At 27.8% G+C, this 11,459-nt stretch overlaps 1 protein-coding gene and 1 long non-coding RNA gene across 2 annotated transcripts in view; one reads left to right on the plus strand and one right to left on the minus strand.

Moving 5' to 3' along the window:
• Positions 1-11,459, minus strand: part of LOC136036029 (general transcription factor 3C polypeptide 5-like) — a 508,607-nt gene extending 497,148 nt beyond the window's left edge. The window contains exon 1 of the mRNA XM_065717960.1: positions 11,449-11,459. The gene's annotated coding sequence lies outside the window, so the exon portion shown is untranslated. The remainder of the gene's footprint in view (positions 1-11,448) is intronic.
• LOC136036030 (uncharacterized) lies at positions 5,584-7,833 on the plus strand. Its single transcript, XR_010619610.1, has 2 exons — positions 5,584-6,372; positions 7,094-7,833. It is a non-coding gene; the product is annotated as an uncharacterized LOC136036030 (long non-coding RNA).

The following is an 11,459-nucleotide window of genomic DNA, read 5'->3' on the forward strand; positions in this document are numbered from 1 at the left end:
GTCCATGGGAAAACAATCTGTATTCAGATCTATACCTCATGATTCTAATGATTGCCCTTGAGCTTTGTTGATGGTGATTGCTAATCGACCATTCCCTGTCCCGGTGTCCCGGTCGTCATTTATATCCCCCTGTTTCCCCCGGTGTCCCCGTTGTAGTTGTGTCCCTGTGTCCCGGTCGTCATTTATATTCCCTGTGTCCCGGTCGTCATTTGTATCCCGGTGTCCCGGTCGTCATTTGTATCCCGGTGTCCCGGTCTGTATATACATTCGTTTTTTAGTTTTGTTTTTCTCCTTTATTTTTTTCCTTTTTTTTTCTTTTTTAGTTTATTTAGATTTTTAGATTTTTTAGTTTTTTTATTAGTTTTTAGTTTTTTTTTCTTTTTAGTTTTTTTGTCCCGGTCGTCATTTATATCCCCCTGTTTCCCCCGGTGTCCCCGTTGTAGTTGTGTGCCTGTGTCCCGGTCGTCATTTATATTCCCTGTGTCCCGGTCGTCATTTGTATCCCGGTGTCCCGGTCTGTATATACATTCGTTTTTTAGTTTTGTTTTTCTCCTTTATTTTTTTCCTTTTTTTTTCTTTTTTAGTTTATTTAGATTTTTAGATTTTTTAGTTTTTTTATTAGTTTTTAGTTTTTTTTCTTTTTAGTTTTTTTGTAGTTTTTACCTTCTTTTTAGTTTTGTTAGTTTTTTTTTTACTTATGTCCTGGTCGTCATTTATACTCCCTGTGTCCCGGTGCTTTGTTGATTGCTAATCGAACATTCCTTTTGTCCTGGTCACTTTCTCTTTGAGTGTCGTCATTTATATTTTTCTTTTTTAGTTCTTTTAGTTTTTACCTTTTTTAGTTTTTTTTTAGTTTTTTAGATGAAAATTTTTTTTAGTTTTTTCCTTTTTTTCTTTTTAGTTTTTTATCGGTTTTTACCTTTATTTTAGCTTATTTTTCAGTTTTTTCCTTTTTTTTAGTTTTTTTTATTTTTTATTTTTTTTTAGTTTTTTACCTTTTTTTAGTTTTTTTAGTTTTTTAGCTTTTTTACTTTTTTTATTAGTTTTTAGTTTTTTTTGTAGTTTTTGCCTTTTTTTAGTTTTTTAATTTTTTTTTTTTAGTTTTTTATTGGTTTTTACCTTTATTTTAGCTTATTTTTCAGTTTTTTCCTTTTTTTTAGTTTTTTTTAGTTTTTAGTTTTTTTAGTTTTTTACCTTTTTTTAGTTTTTTTAGTTTTTTAGCTTTTTTATTTTTTTTTATTAGTTTTTAGTTTTTTTTGTAGTTTTTGCCTTTTTTTTAGTTTTTTTAGTTTTTTAGCTTTTTTATTAGTTTTTAGTTTTTTTTTGTAGTTTTTGCCTTTTTTAGTTTTTTTAGTTTTTTAGCTTTTTTATTTTTTTTATTAGTTTTTAGTTTTTTTTGTAGTTTTTGCCTTTTTTTAGTTTTTTCAGTTTTGACGTCACCTGATCCAGTTTTTTCAGGTGACGTCACCTGATCCATCCACGGACAGACAGACAACTTATTTTTATATATATAGATAGATAGATATATATCTATCTATATATATATAAATAAGTTGTCTGTCTGTCTGTGGATGGATGGATCAGGTGACGTCACCTGAAAAAACTGGATCAGGTGACGTCAAAACTGAAAAAACTAAAAAAAGGCAAAAACTACAAAAAAAACTAAAAACTAATAAAAAAAATAAAAAAGCTAAAAAACTAAAAAAACTAAAAAAAGGCAAAAACTACAAAAAAAACTAAAAACTAATAAAAAAGCTAAAAAACTAAAAAAACTAAAAAAACTAAAAAAAGGTAAAAAACTAAAAAAACTAAAAACTAAAAAAAACTAAAAAAAAGGAAAAAACTGAAAAATAAGCTAAAATAAAGGTAAAAACCAATAAAAAACTAAAAAAAAACTGAAAAAACTAAAAAAAGGCAAAAACTACAAAAAAAACTAAAAACTAATAAAAAAAGTAAAAAAGCTAAAAAACTAAAAAAACTAAAAAAACTAAAAAAAGGTAAAAAACTAAAAAAAATAAAAAATAAAAAAAAAACTAAAAAAAAGGAAAAAACTGAAAAATAAGCTAAAATAAAGGTAAAAACCAATAAAAAACTAAAAAGAAAAAAAGGAAAAAACTAAAAAAAAATTTCATCTAAAAAACTAAAAAAAACTAAAAAAGGTAAAAACTAAAAGAACTAAAAAAGAAAAAAATAAATGACGAAACTCAAAGAGAAAGCGACCAGGACAAAAGGAATGTTCGATTAGCAATCAACAAAGCACCGGGACACAGGGAGTATAAATGACGACCAGGACATAAGTAAAAAAAAAAACTATCTATATATATAAAAATAAGTTGTCTGTGGATCTGTGGATCGTGGATCAGGTGACGACACCTGAAAAAACTGGATCAGGTGACGTCAAAACTGAAAAAACTAAAAAAAGGCAAAAACTACAAAAAAAACTAAAAACTAATAAAAAAAATAAAAAGCTAAAAAACTAAAAAAACTAAAAAAAGGCAAAAACTACAAAAAAAACTAAAAACTACAAAAAAACTAAAAACTAATAAAAAAAATAAAAAAGCTAAAAACTTAAAAAAACTAAAAAAACTAAAAAAAGGTAAAAAACTAAAAAAACTAAAAACTAAAAAAAACTAAAAAAAAGGAAAAAACTGAAAAATAAGCTAAAATAAAGGTAAAAACCAATAAAAAACTAAAAAAAAACTGAAAAAACTAAAAAAAGGCAAAAACTACAAAAAAACTAAAAACTAATAAAAAAAGTAAAAAAGCTAAAAAACTAAAAAAACTAAAAAAACTAAAAAAACTAAAAAAAGGTAAAAAACTAAAAAAAATAAAAAATAAAAAAAAATAAAAAAAAAGGAAAAAACTGAAAAATAAGCTAACATAAAGGTAAAAACCAATAAAAAACTAAAAAGAAAAAAAGGAAAAAACTAAAAAAAATTTTCATCTAAAAAACTAAAAAAAACTAAAAAAGGTAAAAACTAAAAGAACTAAAAAAGCAAAAAATAAATGACGACACTCAAAGAGAAAGCGACCAGGACAAAAGGAATGTTCGATTAGCAATCAACAAAGCACCGGGACACAGGGAGTATAAATGACGACCAGGACATAAGTAAAAAAAAAAATTAACAAAACTAAAAAGAAGGTAAAAACTACAAAAAAACTAAAAAGAAAAAAAAACTAAAAACTAATAAAAAAAATAAAAAATCTAAAAATCTAAATAAACTAAAAAAGAAAAAAAAAGAAAAAAATAAAGGAGAAAAACAAAACTAAAAAACGAATGTATATACAGACCGGTACACCGGGATACAAATGACGACCGGGACACAGGGAATATAAATGACGACCGGGACACAGGGACACAACTACAACGGGGACACCGGGGGAAACAGGGGGATATAAATGACGACCGGGACACTGGGACAGGGAATGGTCGATTAGCAATCACCATCAACAAAGCTCAAGGGCAATCATTAGAATCATGAGGTATAGATCTGAATACAGATTGTTTTCCCATGGACCATTATATGTTGCATGTTCAAGAGTCGGTAAACCTGACAATCTATTTATATGCAAAGACAATGGGACAGCAAAGAATGTTGTATATTCGCAAGTTTTACGTAGTTAAAACCATATATATATATATATATATATATATATATATATATATATATATATATATATATATATATATATATATATATATATATATATCTATCTATATTCACAGGTGGGACATAGGGACACAACTACAATGGCGCGTAACTATTATGGCGCGTAACGACTTACGCGCGCGGGGGGGCTTGGGGGGGCGCGAAGCGCCCCCACCAACTAGGTGTTGGGGTGGCGCGAAGCGCCACCCCAACAGCTAGTATATATATATATATATATATATATAGATATATATATATATATATATATATATATATATATATACTAGCTGTTGGGGTGGCGCTTCGCGCCATTCCAACACCTAGTTGGTGGGGGCGCTTCGCGCCCCCCCCAAGCCCCCCCGCGCGCGTAAGTCGTTACGCGCCATAATAGTTACGCGCCATTGTAGTTGTGTCCCTATGTCCCACCTGTGAATATAGATAGATATATATATATATATGGTTTTAACTACGTAAAACTTGCGAATATACAACATTCTTTGCTGTCCCATTGTCTTTGCATATAAATAGATTGTCAGGTTTACCGACTCTTGAACATGCAACATATAATGGTCCATGGGAAAACAATCTGTATTCAGATCTATACCTCATGATTCTAATGATTGCCCTTGAGCTTTGTTGATGGTGATTGCTAATCGACCATTCCCTGTCCCGGTGTCCCGGTCGTCATTTACATCCCCCTGTTTCCTCCGGTGTCCCCGTTGTAGTTGTGTCCCTGTGTCCCGGTCGTCATTTATATTCCCTGTGTCCCGGTCGTCATTTGTATCCCGGTGTCCCGGTCTGTATATACATTCGTTTTTTAGTTTTGTTTTTCTCCTTTATTTTTTTCCTTTTTTTTCTTTTTTAGCTTATTTAGATTTTTAGATTTTTTAGTTTTTTTATTAGTTTTTAGTTTTTTTTTCTTTTTAGTTTTTTTGTCCCGGTCGTCATTTATATCCCCCTGTTTCCCCCGGTGTCCCCGTTGTAGTTGTGTCCCTGTGTCCCGGTCGTCATTTATATTCCCTGTGTCCCGGTCGTCATTTGTATCCCGGTGTACCGGTCTGTATATACATTCGTTTTTTAGTTTTGTTTTTCTCCTTTATTTTTTTCCTTTTTTTTTCTTTTTTAGTTTATTTAGATTTTTAGATTTTTTAGTTTTTTTATTAGTTTTTAGTTTTTTTTTCTTTTTAGTTTTTTTGTAGTTTTTACCTTCTTTTTAGTTTTGTTAATTTTTTTTTACTTATGTCCTGGTCGTCATTTATACTCCCTATGTCCCGGTGCTTTGTCCTGGTCGTCATTTATACTCCCTGTGTCCCGGTGCTTTGTTGATTGCTAATCGAACATTCCTTTTGTCCTGGTCGCTTTCTCTTTGAGTGTCGTCATTTATTAGTTTTTTCCTTTTTTTCTTTTTAGTTTTTTATTGGTTTTTACCTTTATTTTAGCTTATTTTTCAGTTTTTTCCTTTTTTTTAGTTTTTTTTTATTTTTTATTTTTTTTAGTTTTTTACCTTTTTTTAGTTTTTTTAGTTTTTTTAGTTTTTTAGCTTTTTTACTTTTTTTATTAGTTTTTAGTTTTTTTGTAGTTTTTGCCTTTTTTTAGTTTTTTCAGTTTTTTTTTTAGTTTTTTATTGATTTTTACCTTTATAGTTTTTTTAGTTTTTTAGCTTTTTTATTTTTTTTATTAGTTTTTAGTTTTTTTTGTAGTTTTTGCCTTTTTTTAGTTTTTTCAGTTTTGACGTCACCTGATCCAGTTTTTTCAGGTGACGTCACCTGACACATCCATCCACACATCCACAGACAGACAACTTATTTTTATATATATAGAAGATATATATATATATATATATATATATATATATATATATATATATATATATATATATATATATATAAAAATAAGTTGTCTGTGTGTGGATCTGTGGATGGATCAGGTGACAAAACTGAAAACTGAAAAAAACTAAAAAAAGGCAAAAACTACAAAAAAAACTAAAAACTAATAAAAAAAATAAAAAAGCTAAAAAACTAAAAAAACTAAAAAAAGGCAAAAACTACAAAAAAAACTAAAAACTAATAAAAAAGCTAAAAAACTAAAAAAACTAAAAAAGCCAAAAACTACAAAAAAAACTAAAAACTAATAAAAAAAATAAAAAAGCTAAAAAACTAAAAAAACTAAAAAAACTAAAAAAAGGTAAAAAACTAAAAAAACTAAAAACTAAAAAAACTAAAAAAAAAGGAAAAAACTGAAAAATAAGCTAAAATAAAGGTAAAAACCAATAAAAAACTAAAAAAAAAAAACTGAAAAAACTAAAAAAAGGCAAAAACTACAAAAAAAACTAAAAACTAATAAAAAAAAGTAAAAAAGCTAAAAAACTAAAAAAACTAAAAAAACTACAAAAAGGTAAAAAACTAAAAAAACTAAAAAATAAAAAAAAATAAAAAAGGAAAAAACTGAAAAATAAGCTAAAATAAAGGTAAAAACCAATAAAAAACTAAAAAGAAAAAAAGGAAAAAACTAAAAAAAATTTTCATCTAAAAAACTAAAAAAAACTAAAAAAGGTAAAAACTAAAAGAACTAAAAAAGAAAAAAATAAATGACGACACTCAAAGAGAAAGCGACCAGGACAAAAGGAATGTTCGATTAGCAATCAACAAAGCACCGGGACACAGGGAGTATAAATGACGACCAGGACATAAGTAAAAAAAAAACTAACAAAACTAAAAAGAAGGTAAAAACTACAAAAAAACTAAAAAGAAAAAAAACTAAAAAAAGGCAAAAACTACAAAAAAAAACTAAAAACTAATAAAAAAGCTAAAAAACTAAAAAAACTAAAAAAGGCAAAAACTACAAAAAAAACTAAAAATTAATAAAAAAAAATAAAAAAGCTAAAAAACTAAAAAAACTAAAAAAACTAAAAAAGGTAAAAAACTAAAAACTAAAAAAAACTAAAAAAAAGGAAAAAACTGAAAAATAAGCTAAAATAAAGGTAAAAACCAATAAAAAACTAAAAAAAAACTGAAAAAACTAAAAAAAGGCAAAAACTACAAAAAAAACTAAAAACTAATAAAAAAAGTAAAAAAGCTAAAAAACTAAAAAAACTAAAAAAACTAAAAAAAGGTAAAAAACTAAAAAAAATAAAAAATAAAGAAAAACTAAAAAAAAGGAAAAAACTGAAAAATAAGCTAAAATAAAGGTAAAAACCAATAAAAAACTAAAAAGAAAAAAAGGAAAAAACTAAAAAAAATTTTCATCTAAAAAACTAAAAAAAACTAAAAAAGGTAAAAACTAAAAGAACTAAAAAAGAAAAAAATAAATGACGACACTCAAAGAGAAAGCGACCAGGACAAAAGGAATGTTCGATTAGCAATCAACAAAGCACCGGGACACAGGGAGTATAAATGACGACCAGGACATAAGTAAAAAAAAAAACTAACAAAACTAAAAAGAAGGTAAAAACTACAAAAAAAAAGAAAAAAAAACTAAAAACTAATAAAAAAACTAAAAAATCTAAAAATCTAAATAAACTAAAAAAGAAAAAAAAAGGAAAAAAAAATAAAGGAGAAAAACAAAACTAAAAAACGAATGTATATACAGACCGGGACACCGGGATACAAATGACGACCGGGACACAGGGAATATAAATGACGACCGGGACACAGGGACACAACTACAACGGGGACACCGGGGGAAACAGGGGGATATAAATGACGACCGGGACACCGGGACAGGGAATGGTCGATTAGCAATCACCATCAACAAAGCTCAAGGGCAATCATTAGAATCATGAGGTATAGATCTGAATACAGATTGTTTTCCCATGGACCATTATATGTTGCATGTTCAAGAGTCGGTAAACCTGACAATCTATTTATATGCAAAGACAATGGGACAGCAAAGAATGTTGTATATTCGCAAGTTTTACGTAGTTAAAACCATATATATATATATATATATATATATATATATATATATATATATATATATATATATATATATATATATATATATATATATATATATATCTATATTCACAGGTGGGACATAGGGACACAACTACAATGGCGCGTAACTATTATGGCGCGTAACGACTTACGCGCGCGGGGGGGCTTGGGGGGGCGCGAAGCGCCCCACCAACTAGGTGTTGGGGTGGCGCGAAGCGCCACCCCAACAGCTAGTATATATATATATATTCAACTCTATGAAAATTATTGCTATGAGTTTGACATTCTGAATCCTAAAGAAATGAAAAAATAAGGTCTCCTAATCAAATGGTAATATTAAGAAGATAACTTTCAACATTTTAATTTGTTTTAATGAATAAATTTTACTCAGATTTTGTCAACAAAGGCAGCAAACAATTTTATCTCGTCATCCACAATCCAATTTCAACATTTACAACTAAGTACCGTCAAAATAAATAAAAACATACACCGTATAGTTGATTATGTTTCGGGTCGAGGAGGAGGGGGGGAGGGTATATAAGTATATAGACAATATAAGAAATTACTAAGAAAACAAAAGTCACTAGTTTTCAGGGGCAATGGAAAAATACCCAAAGCCCCCCTCCTCTATATACGTACCTGATATTGGCTGTACTACAAATAAGTAGAGTAAATGGCCAAGTTTCAAAGAGAATATCAGCAAGAAAAAAAGAAACAAGCACTAAGAATAACTCGATAAATACAAAATCAACAGAGCAGAAAATGATTTTAGCACTACGTAATCATTCAGAGACCAGTCCCACCAAGTCCTTAGAAAAAGAGAGGAAGTAATTGAAACAGTTAGATATTATGCCAGTGTTCATTTTAAAGAAAAAAGAAAAAAAAACTGAAAAAGAAAAATAAAACTGAAGAAGAAAAAAAAAATGAAGAAGTAAAAACTACGACACCCTACCCAAAATAAATTTTTATACACAACTTTTCTACGACGATGATGCAGGAAAAAAAGATGAGAGGACATATTTACCTATCATTAACTAATTTTAGTTGGTACAAGTAGCTGAAAAAGAAGAATTTGCCGGCTTTTCAAAAATTTCAGGTTAAACCTCAGTAGACTTTCATTCCTGATTCAAACCCAAATTTTAATAAATTCAAATTACGTTTCCTTTAATTAATTATACTAGTTTTGCTGTAAAGCATCATGTTTTCAGTAGTTATTCTTATTATTAAGAATAAGATATAAAGATAAAATAATACCACTAACAACTATAATAATAATATTAATGTTGAGTGTCAAATAATAAGATTACTATTATTTTTAAATAATAATAATATTACTAATATTTTTAATAATGGTAAACAACAATTATTATGTAATAATAATTAAAATATTATTATTAATAGAGCGGATCCGTCAAACTCAGTCGAAACTCAGGCCACAAGGGCACTATCAGTCATATTTTGTTCTTATTGGAAAAAAAGAAAGAATTTTAAATTTTTATTAAACTTGTCCAAAACGTACCAAAGAGTTCTATCAGATTCTCACTCTTTAATTTCAATAGAATGATGGTACTAACTGTCATGAACACAACCACCATAACAGTATGAACGCAACCAGCGTAACAGCATGAACACAGGGGGAAACTGATTATTTTTTTCGATTTCAAGAAAAAAACAACCAAAAAGTGAAGTTTTTTTTGGCTTTTTTTATTACGAAGCAAAATGAGAAAACTAATATAGACTTCCTTTCATTTATATATAATATAGACTTCCTTTAATTTATATATAATATACACTTCCTTAAATATATTAGGATATATAAAACAAGATAACAATTTTGGCTTTCCTAGATTTCCTAGAAAAGGCATTTTAATCATATCGTAGAAAAAAGAGCAAAATATCAGGGTTTTTTTTTAAATTAGGTTAGTACGAACAATAGATTAAGAAAATAGTATTGTGTTTCCTGAGTTTCCAAGGGACAAACTATAAGAAAAACAATGACAAAACTGAACAATTCAATTGATAGATTAATATATAGATTAATATAGATTTATAGATTTATATATAGATTTTATTTATATTAATTTTATTTATTTAATAACATGATTTTATTTATATATATATATTTTATTTATAGATTTGATAGATTTATAGATAGATTAATATAGATTAAGAAAATAATGTTGGGTTTCCTAGATTTTTTAATTAACTATATCGTAAAAAAAAGATCCCCAAAAAAGGCGAAAAAACAGAGACTCAAATTCCAAGCTAAATTCTCCCAAAAATTGTAAAAAAAAACGAAAAATTAAATTCCAGGCAATTTTTTTTATCAAGTTATTAGGATATGTTTCTTTTCTTTGTAAGGAGATTTAGAAATTTTTGTTGAATTTCTTGAGATTTAGAAAATTTTTGGCAAAATTTTTTTTTGGGGTTCTCTGCGCTTTTTCCCTTTCACATGTCTGCCTTCCAATTAGTAGAAAATAATTAATCAAAATAAGCATTTCAGTTATTAGTATATATGGGCAAAAAGAGTTTGTCTGTATTTTCTCAAAAAGGAGTCCCAAAAAATGGTAAAAACAAAACCGTGGGAATAACTTTATTCTTGGAAAAGTTAATTCAATATAATGTAGGGGGGTTAAGGAGTAATGTTCTCCCTTGATTTTGAGAATACCTTTTTTTCATAAAAATATAATAATTGATAAATGCCCCCCTAAATTTATAAAAATATTTTTACTAGCACCAAAGATAAATGAAATTCAATACAGTAGGCTAGTTAATAGTTAATTAACAAAATTAATAGTTAATTAAATAGGGCACAGGAAAAGGACTCCAGCAATGAATAAAGTCACACAAAAACTACAATATGCAAAGAGGAAATTGTACATAGCAAAGAAAATTTTAAATACTTATAGCCAGAAGACGCTAGCTGGGGAGTAGAGGTGTAAAAACGGATTAATTACGATAATGTAGGGTGGAAAACTATTTCTTCCGCTTTTTTGTGAAGATACAAAAAAAAATAGTATTTTCACAATCAAGGGGGGTTAATTATAGTGATTAAAGCAAGTCACAATTACATAATTTCAGATATAAGTAGCCCTTGTCCATTAAGGCCTTTATCGATAGAAGAGACTGAACCTTAATAGGAAAACAAAAACCCTAAGCTTCATTGAGTTTATAATTGATTGGAAGTTAGGATGCCAAAGAATCCTAAAATAGAGTTTTCAACTTCCTATAAACAAAAACAAGAAATTTTGGAAGCGGGCTTATTTGCTTTTATTTTCCAGGGGGTAACCGTATTGAAGTAGGGACCATAAAATATTGGGAGAGGGCTTATTCATACGGAAATTCAAAGGTCTAGTACTGCTTTTAAGAAGAAAATATAACAGAGACTTTGCATCAAAAATAGTACCGATTTCAGCTATTTTGTTATGTAAAATTACAATACTGGTCGTCCTAGGGCACTTTCAAAAATTCTGAGAAAACTGATCGATCTAGAGCCTTGATCCCCAACGTGGAATGTAGGCCCAACCATGAGGCATGGTAATATAGGAACAGATATGACGTTTGCCTTTTAGTTAAATATAGTTTTGAACATTACTTTTAAAAAAAGATTATAAGGGAATTTTAGCATGAAGTCAGTCGAAATTGCTGATACAAAGGCAAAGGTAAACTTCTAGATTTAAATATCTAAAAGAATGGAAAAAAATTTGAATTTTTTTTGGTTTTACTTTTTCAAAAACAAGTTCTATATACGCCAAAAGTTTAGGTGATTATAGAAAACCACTAAACAATGACAACACCTACTAAAATAATTTATTCAATTAATTAATCATATAATTTGAAGAATATGAATTAATTTAATTGACTAATATTCAAC

The sequence above is a fragment of the Artemia franciscana genome, chromosome 15 (genome assembly GCF_032884065.1).
Source record: "Artemia franciscana chromosome 15, ASM3288406v1, whole genome shotgun sequence".
Lineage (NCBI taxonomy): Eukaryota > Metazoa > Arthropoda > Branchiopoda > Anostraca > Artemiidae > Artemia > Artemia franciscana.